Consider the following 12,588-nt stretch of genomic DNA (forward strand, 5'->3'; position numbering starts at 1 on the left):
ATCTCTCTGACTCTCTGACTGTGCTGACTCAGCCCTTTTTTGGCATGCACTTCCAAGCATTCCAATATCTCATCCTTAAAAATGGACTCTGAAGCTAACCTGCCCATAGTTTCCTATCTTCTGGCTGTCTCCCTTCTTACACAGAGGTATTACATTAGCCATATTCCAATCCTTTGGCACCATGCCTGACTCCAGAGATTGCTGAAAGATCACCACCAATGCGTCTACAATCGCCCCAGCTATCTTCTGCAAAACTCTGGGGTATAGGCCATCTGTTTGAGTGATTTATCTACTTTCAACTTCCCCAGCACATTCTGCTTAGTGATGGTCACTCTTTTTATCTCTGCCCCTGACTCATTTGAAGTTCTGGTATAGTACTGGTGTATTTCACAGTGAAAACTGATGCAAAGAACCTATTGAGATCCCGCACCATTTTGTTGTTCCCCATTACCACTTCTTTATCCTCATTGTCCCATGGTCCAACATCTACACTTGCCTCTTTGTTTTAGATAGCTAAAAAAAATCTTTGCAATCTTCTTTTATTTTACGAGCTAGTGTACTCTCATACTTCATCTTCTCCACCCTCAGTGCCTCTCCAGTTGTTGTCTGCTGATTTGTAAAGGCTTCCCAAACCCACGAATTCCCACCAATCTTCATTCCATTGGATGTTTTCTGCCTTTGATTCTATGCTGCCCCTGACTTTCCTTGTAAGCCAAGGTTGCCCTCCCCTTCATATATTTCTTCTCCCTTGGAGTGAATTTCTTCTGTGCCTCCTGAACTATCCCCAGGAACCCCTGCCATTGCCACTCCACTGTCCTCCCTGCTGGGCTCCCCTTCCAATCAACTCTGATCAGCTCCATCCTCACGTCACTGTAGTTACCTTTACTCAATTGAAACACCATTACAAATGATACCAGCTTCTCCTTCTCACACAGGGTGAATGCTCTCGTATTATTGTCAGTGCCCCCTAGGGGTTCCTTCACCTTCAGCTCCATAATCAAATCTGCCTCAGTATTGTCACCAAATCTAGGATTTCCTGTTGCCTAGTGAACTCTACCACAAACTGATCTAAATTAAATCTTGTGAACATTCCTTTTCTTGGAATCCAAAACTAACCTGCTTTTCCGGATCACCTGCGTATTGTGGTTCCCCATAATTATTGGAATCGTGCCTTGCTTGCATGCCTTTTCTATCTCTTGATTTATTTTCTTCACCACATCCTGACTACTGCTTGGAGGCCTGCACCTAATTCTTATCAGGGAGGTTGTTTCTTTTGCATGCCTCAACACTACCCACACAGATTTGATTCCGTCTGAGCATAGATCACTTCTAGCTCTTGAGTTTATTTGATTTCTTACAAATAAGGCAGTCCCACCCCCATCTGCCTATCTGCCTGTCCTTTCGCTAGGATGTGTACCCTTAGATATTTAGGTTCCAGCCCTGATCCCCTTTCAGTCATGTCTCTGTGATACCCACAACATCATACACACCTATTTAAATGTGTGCTGCAAGCTCATTTACCTTGCTTTGTATATTGTGTGCATTTCAGTACAACTCCCTCAGTCCTATGTTGATGACCTCACCCCCATGGTTGTCCCATCGTCTGCTGTGCCAGAATTTGGATTCCTGACCCTTTCTCTACTCTCTTTCCTTTTACTTTCAGAGCTGCTCCTTTTTTTGAGGTATTTTAGGTGTTAGAGGTGATTTCCTCGAATTCCAGGAGCAGCAGTTACTGTTTTATACGCTGTTGCATTGTTTTGGAACTTTGGGAAAAAAAAGTCAAAACAACAGCAGTTTTAAAAGGGAGAAAAACAGACAAAGGAAGCGCATGGTGAGGACAGTGCACGAGAGAGAGTGAGAGAGAACCTGCACAGTTACTGCCTTTGCTGTTTGAATTCGTGTATCACTGGACATCGGAGTGCATCCGGGAAAATTAACAAACAATGAAATTCACAACTAATCTTGGAGGACCTGTTGGGCGAAGTTCACAACACAGAATCAGATAAGTTAATTGTTGTTTTAAGTCTGTCCAAGAGAAAAGCTGCAGTACTGAGTGTAGTGAATTCTTTCTTGATTATATGTTTTTGGAGATAAGTGCATGGATAGGATAAATCAACAAAGTTTTTTTTCCTGGGGTCGGGATATGGGCTGGGTGCTGGCAGGTGGGACTAGATTGGGTTGGGATGTCTGGTCGGCATGGATGGGTTGGACCAATGGGTCTGTTTCCATGCTGTACATCTGTATGACTGTATGACCCTACTTATTCTAGAAAATCTAGACTCTGCTGAGCCCTCCCCACATTTAACTTTTTTCCATAATTTTTCATGCCATTCATATCAGCGCTGCCCTTTGCTGACGATTTAGTTTAAAGCCCTATCCATTGTCTTGCTTTGTGCGATTCACCAGGACTGTGGTCCCAGCATGACCATCCCATTGGAACAGCTCCCTCCTACTCCAGCACTGGTGTCAATGTCCCACAAATTCAAATCTGTTTCTCCCACACCAATCTTTGAGCCATGCATTTACCTCTAATCTAGTTGACTCTGTGCCAATTAGCTTGTGGGTCAGGTCGTTAGATGGAGGTTACTACCTCTTGGCCCTGCTTTCTAATTTAGCCTCTAGCTGCTCATATTCCCTCAGCAGAACCTCTTTCCTCTTTCTATCTATATCATTGATACCTACATGGAACTCAACAACTGGTTCTTTCCCCTACCACCTCAAATACTTCTACAGGCCAGATGAGATATCCTGAGCCTGGGCATCAGGCAGGCAACACAGCCTTCAGGATTCTTGATCCTGGCCACCAAGAGCAGTCTCTCTTGTCCATACTATCCCCAATTACAATGGCATTTCTCTTTTCTCCCTGCTCCTGATTGCCTCCCTGTACCATGGCACTATGGTCAGTTTGCATGTCCTCCCTAAAGCTCTGACAATCACCCACATAGGGAGTGAGAATCTTCAACCTGTTCGATAAACTCAAGGGCTATGGCTCCGTCAGCACTACCTTCTGGATCTCGGCACCTGCCTTGCTCACAGTCACACCCTCCTGACCTGAGCATTGAGTGAATTCAAAGTGGTTAATCTAAGGGGTGGGACTGCCTCCTTAAACAGTGTCCAGGTAACTCTCCTGTGCCCTTATGTAGCACAGTGTTTGAAACTCAGACTCCAGCTTATCAACTCTAAGTCAGAGTTCCTCAAGTAACCAACACTTGCTGCAGGTAGTCACTCAGAACCACAATAGGGTCCACCTGCTCCCACATCGTGCAGGGACATTTCCCCTGGCCAGGCATCTCCAATTTAAATTGTTTAATTTAATTTTTAAAAATTTGTACTGGTCCTTTTGCTTGTAGCCTATACATTTTTCCCCGATTTACCTTGTTATGGACCAGGCCAGATCCCCTCAACATGTTTTAATAAGGAAGCCCAGACTCTACATTTTCTTATATTAAAGGCAGATGTGAAGTGGAGTGATGCAGCTGCTCAAACCACTCAGCTTTAAACAAAACAGAAATTATTTATGTTGAAACACGAACAAAAGGAAGTAGAATTTAGAATAACTTAACTATTTGAAAACCCAACTGTTCTATCGCAACTTAATGAAGGAGCTGTTCCAAACCCCGCAACATCCCAGAAACACACCCCTTGGCAAAAGGTAAATTCAAACACAGGGGCTTAACAGGCTGGAGAGATTTCAGAGACGAAGTCCAGGCAAGCCCTCTATTGAAGTGTGTGACCTCTTTTCACTGTAGCTGCTCCTCTAGCTTCCCGGCAGTTTTTCTGACTCCTTGCAAAAACTGAACTATAAAAAAAACCCTGAAGTGGGAGAACTGGCCACTCCTCTTTCGTTGTGCCAATGTTTTTGTTGACTGAGGCAGTTTTGGTCAGCCATTTCAGCACCACTGCCTTTACAACCCCACTTGAAAATAATCCAAGGACAATAAAACCTGGTTAAAGGGGCAGCATCGTCACAACTTTCATCCTTAAAGTATCCTATAATAGGCAAATTCGTATTTATCACCAACCAATGATCTTCCCATTTACCTGTAAAGTTACAGTTTTGTGATCAGCCCATGATCCTGGGCTTCAATGTGTCCTGTTTTTAAAAAAAATTACAATCTATGAACCAAACAAAACAAGCAAAAAGCACCTCTTCCCATCTGCATTGAATTCCCAAGCTGCCCCCAAATTCCCTGAAGTATATACTCACTTAGGCTGTGTCTCACTCTGGATTTGATCTCTAAGTGATGTCTGAGTGTATGAAGCTGAATAGAGGAAAGTTCATTGATGAAGCAGCTGAAGACTGTAGGGCCAAGGACATTACCCTGACAAACATCTGCAGAGATCTCTTGGAGTTGTGGTGACTGACCTCCAACAATGAGTTTCCATTGTCAGAAATCACATGATACCAGGTTCTAGTCCAACAGGTTTATTTGAAATCACAAGCTTTTAGAGCACTGCTCCTTCATCAGGCGAAGACAGTGTTCCAAAAGCTTGTGATTGCAGATAAACCTGTTGGACTATAACCTGGTGATGTGCGATTTCCAATAGAATGTCCACCCCAGTCCAACACCAGCACCTCCACATCATAGAGTAATAGAGTCATAGAGATGTTTCTCGAAATGGAGAAAGGTGACCAATGGTGTTCCACAGGGATCAGTGCTGGGGCCTCTGTTGGTTGTAATATACATAAATGATCTGGAAGAGGGCATTGTTGGTCTGATCAGTAAGTTTGCAAATGACACTAAGATTGGTGGAGTAGCAGAAAGCATAGGGGACTGTCAAAGAATACAGGAGAATACTGGAGAGTTGGATGGAGAAGTGGCAGATAGATTTCAATCCAGGCAAATGTGAGGTGAAGTCTAATTCTAGAGTGAACTATACTGTAAACAGAAGAGCCTTGGGAAAAGCTGATGAGCAGAGAGATCTGGGAATTCAGGTCCATTGTACCCTGAAGATGGCTGCATAGGTGGATAGAATGGTCAATAAAGCATAGGGTATGCTTGCCTTCATCGGACAGGGTATTGAGTATAAGAGCTGGTAGGTCATGTTAAAATTGTACAAGACTTTGGTTCGGCCAGATTTAGAATACAGTGTACAGTTCTGGTCACCACATTACCAAAAGGATGTGGACACTTTGGAGAGGGTGCAGAGAAGGTTTATGAGGATGTTGCCTGATATGGAAGGTGCTAGCTATGAAGAAAGGTTGAATAGGTCAGGATTGTTTTCATTAGAAAAAAAGAGATTGAAGGGGTCCTGATTGAGGTGTACAAAATCATAAAGGGTATAGACAGGGTGGATAGAGATAAGCTTTTTCTCGGGGTGAGGGATTCAATAATGAGAGGTCACATATTCAAGGTGAGAGGTGAAAAGTTTAAGGAGAATATATGCTGCAAGTACTTTACACAGAGGATGGTAGGTGTCTGGAACACATTGCCAGCAGAGGTAGTAGATGCAAGCATGGTAGATTCATTTAAGGTGTGTCTGGATAGATGCATGAGTAGGTGGGGAGCAGAGGGATACAGGTGCTTAGGAATTGGGCGATAGGTTTAGACAGTAGATTTTGATCGGCTCAGGCTTAGAGGGCTGAAGGGACTGTTCCTGGGCTGTAAATTTTCTTTCTTCTTTGTTCTTTGATAATTGACGTCAGAAATAGAGGAGGAGAACACACCCCCATCTACATCAACAGAGCAGAGGATGAGAGCATCAAGTTCCTCAGAGTAACATTAACCAACAACCTGTCCTGGACTGCCAGGTAGATGCGGTGGTTAAGAAGACACAACAATGTTTCTTCTTCCCCAGGCGGCTCAGGAAATTTGGCATGTCCATAAGGACCCTCACCAACCTCTACAGATGCACCATTGAAAGCATACTGTCCGGGTGCATAACGGCCTGGTAAGGGAACTGCTCTGCTCAGGAATGTAAGAAACTACAGAAAGCTGTATTCACAGCCCAGACCATCACGGAAGCCAACCTCCCAGCCATGGACTCCATTTACAGGTCTTGTAATGAACTTTCTCAACATCCAGTGCATTCAGCTAGTTCTTGATGTCACATGAAGTAAATCAAATTGGTTGACAACTGGCATCTCTGACGCTGGGACCATTGGAGGAAGCTGAGATGGATCATCTACTCAACACTTCTGGCTGAAGTTTGCTGTGAATGCTTATCTTTAGCACTGATGTGCTGGATTCTCCCATCATTGAAGACAGGGACATTTGTCGAGTCTCCTATTACAGTAAGTTGTTTAATTGCCCTCCATCCCCACCATTCAAACAGGATGTGGCAGAACTGCAAAGCTTAGATCTGATATATTGGTTGTGGAATTATTTCACTTTTTTGTCATTGCTGCTTATTTTGCTTGGTACACATGCTTTGGTTCACCAGGTTAACACCTCATGTTTAGGAATGCCTGGTACTGGCCTTGGCGTGCCCTCCTGCACTCTCCATTGAACGAGGAATAATCCCTGCCTTGATGGTTGTGGTTGAGTGGGCGATATGCTGGGCCATGAGGTTGCAGATTGTGCTGGAATTCAATTCTGTGGTGATGGTGACCCACAGTACCTCATGGAGGCCAGGTCTTGAGTTGTCAAGATCTGTTTGAAATCTGCCTCATTTAACATGGTGATAGTGCCACACAACGTGATGGAAAGTATTCTCAATGTGAAGACAGGACTTTGTCTCCACAAATAGTGTACAGTGGTCACTCTTAATGATACTGTCATGGACAGATGCATCAGCATCATTGTGGTTCCACTGTTGAACTCGTGAAAGGAAAGGTGATAATTTAAATGGATGCATGAATGCCTTTGACAATTTGGAAGCTGCTTTGACAACTGCATTAACAACCGATTATAAAGGCTTTTCACCATTCAGTCTTGCTAAAAAAAAAACCCTCTGTATAATGAGGCTAGTTTGGAACCCCATATACTCAGGACCTCAGTAATTTAATACTCCTTATCAAGCTTCAAAAATTAATTTTCAAGACTGTCATCAGACATCTCTCCTTTTTTTGTAAAATTCAAAAAAAAAATTCTTTTGACACTACTGCCACCATTTTCACAGCTATTAATTTTCCTGATGCCTCTTTCCTTCAGATTAACTTCTCTACAGCGTGGAAAGAGGCCCTTCAGCCCAACCACTCCCATCTCTCTCTGACTAATGTACCTAACACAATGGGCAATTTAGCTCTCTCTCCGTGGATGCTGTCTGATCTGCTGTGATTTTAAGCTTCTGATTTTAACTATAAAACAGAAGTTTATTTCACAGAAGAAAGAAAACCAAAATAAAAAAAGACATTCTATCTGCAATTTAACAGAATTTGAAAGATTTTGACATTCATGGCAAAACAAAATCCCACCCACTGCCCAACACCATTATCAGGAAATAGGAACAGCAGTGGGCCATTCAGTCCAACGAGTTTGTTTTACCCTTCAATATGATCATGGCTAAATGATCACTTTCAATGGCATCTAACCACACTGTTAACTTTATCCTTTACACTATTTTAGAATACTATGGCCATTACATGGGAAATTACTCATCGTGTTGACGCTGGTAATTGAACAGTCTACTTCTGTCTGGGTTATATACAATAGTGGCTGGCTGGGAGCACTCAAGTGACAAATCTTTATTCATCTGCCATGCATGTGTATTTAAAGGCTGTTCTCAAGCTGTGATCTTTTGTAATAACTCAGGAAGTGCAATGGAAAAGGAACATAATTTATTGTTGAACACCAAAATAGAGCCACTGCTCATGGGTCTGCTTTATAAAAGGTCCATGTGATGAGTTCAAGCTGGGCAGGCCACTCCCTTTAATAAAGGAGCCAAGGTTACCATGGGAAAATTGCCCAGGTATGTCCTGTATGACAAAAGCAGGACAAATCCAACCCAGCTAGTTAATGCCTCGACAATCTACCCCCCAACAATCAGTAAAGTGAAGGAATATGACATCAACAGTGCTATCAAGCAGCACCTGCTCAACAATAACCTGCTCAGTGATGCCCGGTTTAGTTTCCGCCAGGGCCACTCAGCTCCTGACCTCATTACAGCCTTGGTTGCAACATGAACAACAGAACTGAGTTTCAGAGGTAAGGTGAGAGTGACAGCCCTTAAGGTCAAGGCCACATTTGACCGAGTGTGCCATCAAGGAGCCCTAGCTCCTGAAATCAGTGGCAATCAGAGGAAAAATCTCTGGCAGTAAGAATCAGACCCGATACACAGGAAGATAGTTGTGGATGTTGGAGGTCAGTCACCTCAGCTCCAGGACATCTCTGCAGGAGTTCCTCAGGGTAGTATTCTAGGCCCAACCATTTTCACCTTCCTTCCATCATATGGTCAGAAATAGGGATATTTGCCAATGATTGCACCATGTTCAGCACCATTCACAACTCCTCAGATACTAAAACATTCCATGTTCAAACATAGCAAGATGTGGACAATATCCAGGCTTGATCTGAAAGGTGGGAAGAGATATTCATGCCACACAAATGCCAGGAAATGACTACCTCCAATCACAGACAATCTAACTAGTACCCCTTGATATTTAATGTTACCATAACTAAATGCCCTACTATTAACATTCTGAGGGTTACCATTGACCAGAAACTCAACTGGACGCATTACATAAAGACAATGGTTACAAGAGTAGGTTAGAGGTGAGGAAGACTGCAGTGAGTAACTCATGTCTTGGCCCCACCCTGCCCCCACCAAAATCCTGTCCACCATCAACAAGGTATAAGTCAGAAGCATGATGGAATACTCCCCACTTGCCTGGATCAGTTCAGCCCCGACTACACTCAAGAAGCTTGACATCATTCAGGGAAAAGCAGCCCACTTAATGGACACAACATCTATCAACATCCATTCCCTCTGACACCAATGCTCAGTAACAGCAAATGCATGCTACCCTCAAGATGTACTGCAGAAACCCACAACTCCATCTAGAAACACAGTGGCAGCCGATATATGGGAACACCACCACCTGTAAGTCCCCCCCACACCACTCACCATCCTGACTTGGAAATATATTGCCATTGCTTCAGTGTTGCTGGGTAAAAATCCTGTAATTCAGTTCCTGAGGGTATTGTGGGTCTACCTATAGCATGCAGATTGTAGTGGTTCAAGAAGTCAGCTCACCACTTCTCAAGGGCAACTAGGGACAGGCAATAAATGCTGGCCCAGTCAGCAACACCCATGTTCGATGTGCTCCACAAGGAGATTAATCAGTGATTCCCAATGAGCCTTCTGGGGGCTATCACACTTTCACAGTACAATAATCTACACAATAAAATGTCAGGCCATGGACCACACACAAACCAAGGTTGACGTTTACTTTTATCATTTTTTAAAAGATATATTCCTGGAAGGGTTAAGGAGAAACATACTTACAGGAGATGGTTCCTTCCCTCTCTTCCTTATTCCTCTGTTTGAAATTTCCCTAATTCTGTCCAGGTGTGAATTTCCAGGGTGTGTGTCCATATAGATGCTGAATTTGAATCCACAGTCATCCACAGATCAAAAGTTTCCAATTTTCTAAAATAGCACAGATTACAGCAAATTCTCAGCAAATCTCTTTGTGGTCTGAAGTTGTAGTCTTGGCAGTTTCCTTATCTACAGCCCTGGTAAAGCCAGAGACAAAGGGTGTCCCGGGATGTCGTCAGTGCATGGTGCCATCTGCTGGAGTAGGAATGCTTGGCTATCCATCCCAGTGCCCTTCAAGGTTATATTTGCCCTGAATTTGTTTGCCAATGAATGGTTTCAAGGAGCAATTGGGAATTGTGTAGCATCTCCCAATCCTCAACATGAAATGTATCCAGGATATCACTGACACCATTTCCTAAAGACTGTGACAGTTCAGAGACTTCCCCTGTGACTAACAGTCAGAACAGTGAGATTCTCCACCATTGTTGAATTTTCCCAGGTGCACTGCGGTGCAGACATATTGATTTGAGAGTGCCCCATCTCAAACTTGCAGAATTTGTCTGAAAGAAAGGCTTCATTGCTGGACTCCTTCTTACCCATTGATATCAGAACTTGGAGATGTGCACATTCTAGAAAAATCACGGGTCCCTGCCCCCTTCAAAGATCCCCAGGTCCCAATGGGATAGCTACTGGGAGACAAAGGCTACCTCTTCCCAGTAGTGTTCACGACATCTTTACAAAGCCCTCAGTCTGCTGCAATATGGAGATGCTAAGTGACCATGTTTCCACTCAGGCCAGAGTGGAAACAACTAACGATTTTCATGATGTGTTTCAGGATCTTGCAGTATGGCTCAGAAAGGATGGCCCATGTCTATGTGGTACACTGCACCCGTCACACCTGCAGCTACTAATGGAAGATGACCTTGATACAGGGGAAAGAGAGATCGACAGTAATTTTCTGATGATGAATTGAGGATGAAGATCAGGATAATGGGTGAGACATCAAAGAGACCATGAAGAGGCTGTGCACTGTCGAACACCAAGAAGCCAACAGGAATGAGCTGGGTCTGGACTCCCTTTCGTTGTGTTACTTCCTGTGATTATCTGACAAGCAGCCCCTGGACAGATCATAGACCACAGGGACCTGGTTATTTCTGTACTTCTTGAGCTATTTGTTGCTGAATAAATCTTTTATTACTCATATAGCTGCATATAGCTTTGGTGAATCCTGAAGTACCTAAATTTTGGAGATCCTCCTCCTTACTATTTAAGAGATAGCAGCAGGCAGTGAGGTATGTCCCTAATGTTGTACGGGCTTTGTGTTTGGGTAGTTTTTAATGGCTTCAGGCAGCAGATGATCTCCAGGTATTGTGCAATTTCTCAAGTTAGGCTGCAGGTTGGGAACAATCCTGAAACAGTTCCTTATTACCATTGGTTCATCTTCCCTTATCATCGGCTACCTGATTCAGATTTTAGGTAGACTGTTATGTATTGCAGAAAAGCTTTAGAAGCCTGTAGAACAATGTTTAATCTGAGGGAGACTATGCTTTGAGATGCTTCTCTTGATAGGCCATTGCACTACGAGAGATAGTGGACATGATAACTCCCTATTGTACATCTCCCAGCCTGGAATGATCCTTAAAAAACTTGAATCATCACAGATTCTGTGCTCTTACTCACAAACTGGGTAATCTAACCAGGACAGGACCGATCCCAATCCTTGCACATTGCTTCTGGCCTCAATGTTGATCACGCTAATGTAAAACAGAGGGGAAAAAATAAGAATAATGAAACCCGGTAATAGAGTAATAGAGCCATACGGCATGGAATCAGACCCTTCAGGCCAACTTGTCCCTGCTGGCCAGCTTTCCCAAACTGAACTAATCCCAGTTGCCTGCTTTTAGCCCATATCCCCCTAAACTTTTCCTATCCATGTACCCACCTCTACCACTTCCTTTGGCATCTCGTTCAAAAAACACACCACCCTTTGTGTGAAAAAGTTGCCCCTTAGATGCCTTTTAAATCTTTCCCCTCTCACCTTAAACCTATTTTGGACTCCTCTACCCTGGGAAAAAGAGCTTGGTTATTCACTTTATCTATACCCCTCATGCTTTATAAACATCTATGAGGGCACCGCTCAGCCTCTTACATTTCATGAGACCTCCCTGGGCTGATCATGCTGTTCTGCACAGCCTCTCAGTACACCAGTGCCAACCCATTCTTAATCTGCATAAGCCTCTCCTTATAACTCAAACCCTCTAGTTTTGGTAAGATCCTTATAAGTCTTTTCTGTATCCTAATACTTGGAAATGAATGTACTTGTCGGTAGACATGACTAGTCAAACCATCATTCACTAGTTTTTGAGATGATGCTTATCAACACAGTGGATCAAGGATCCAATCTGATGCTATCATCATGAGAGGAATCAGCAGCTGAAGAACAATGAGCAATGTTTGGCCATTGAAACTTCATTCACCCTTGCGATGTCGGAAAAGGTCACTTTCTCTCAAATGGGTATAATGTCATCAGGTCTGACAGCATTAAAATCACCAGAGCAAGCATCTTATTAGCATATATGTATAGAAATGCAAGGTTATCGATAATGCTGTATCATCTGTACATCTATGTGTCTCTTGTAAGTTATTGTCTTCCTTTCCCTCCCCATTTATCTTAGTGCAGTCCTGATGTCTTCTACTGGGGTCTTCCTCAACCTTCATTCACCCTTGCGATGTCGGAAAAGGTCACTTTCTCTCAAATGGGTATAATGTCATCAGGTCTGACAGCATTAAAATCACCAGAGCAAGCATCTTATTAGCATATATGTATAGAAATGCAAGGTTATCGATAATGCTGTATCATCTGTACATCTATGTGTCTCTTGTAAGTTATTGTCTTCCTTTCCCTCCCCATTTATCTTAGTGCAGTCCTGATGTCTTCTACTGGGGTCTTCCTCAACCAGCCACAGAGAGCTGTCAGAATGGACTGACCTGACTCTTCTCCTGATTCCAGATAGAGTACCCACTGAGGTACCAGCCTCAGTACAGGTGAAAGCATTGCCAGTGGAACTGGATGTGGAACTGAAGTTCCCTAGCACTGGTTCACTTGGCAGATGTTCACATTTTGTCACTAGGCCTGAGAGGGAATGAGTTGTGTAAAAGGGATGAAGG

The 12,588-nt window shown here is 43.4% G+C and overlaps 1 long non-coding RNA gene across 1 annotated transcript; it reads left to right on the forward strand.

The window, feature by feature from the left end:
* Window positions 1-3,053: 3,053 nt before the first annotated feature.
* On the forward strand, window positions 3,054-10,592 carry LOC132821642 (uncharacterized). The gene is made up of 3 exons (XR_009645343.1): window positions 3,054-3,118; window positions 5,648-6,235; window positions 10,256-10,592. It is a non-coding gene; the product is annotated as an uncharacterized LOC132821642 (long non-coding RNA).
* The last annotated feature ends 1,996 nt before the right edge of the window (window positions 10,593-12,588 follow it).

This window comes from Hemiscyllium ocellatum, chromosome 13, assembly GCF_020745735.1.
Source record: "Hemiscyllium ocellatum isolate sHemOce1 chromosome 13, sHemOce1.pat.X.cur, whole genome shotgun sequence".
NCBI lineage: Eukaryota > Metazoa > Chordata > Chondrichthyes > Orectolobiformes > Hemiscylliidae > Hemiscyllium > Hemiscyllium ocellatum.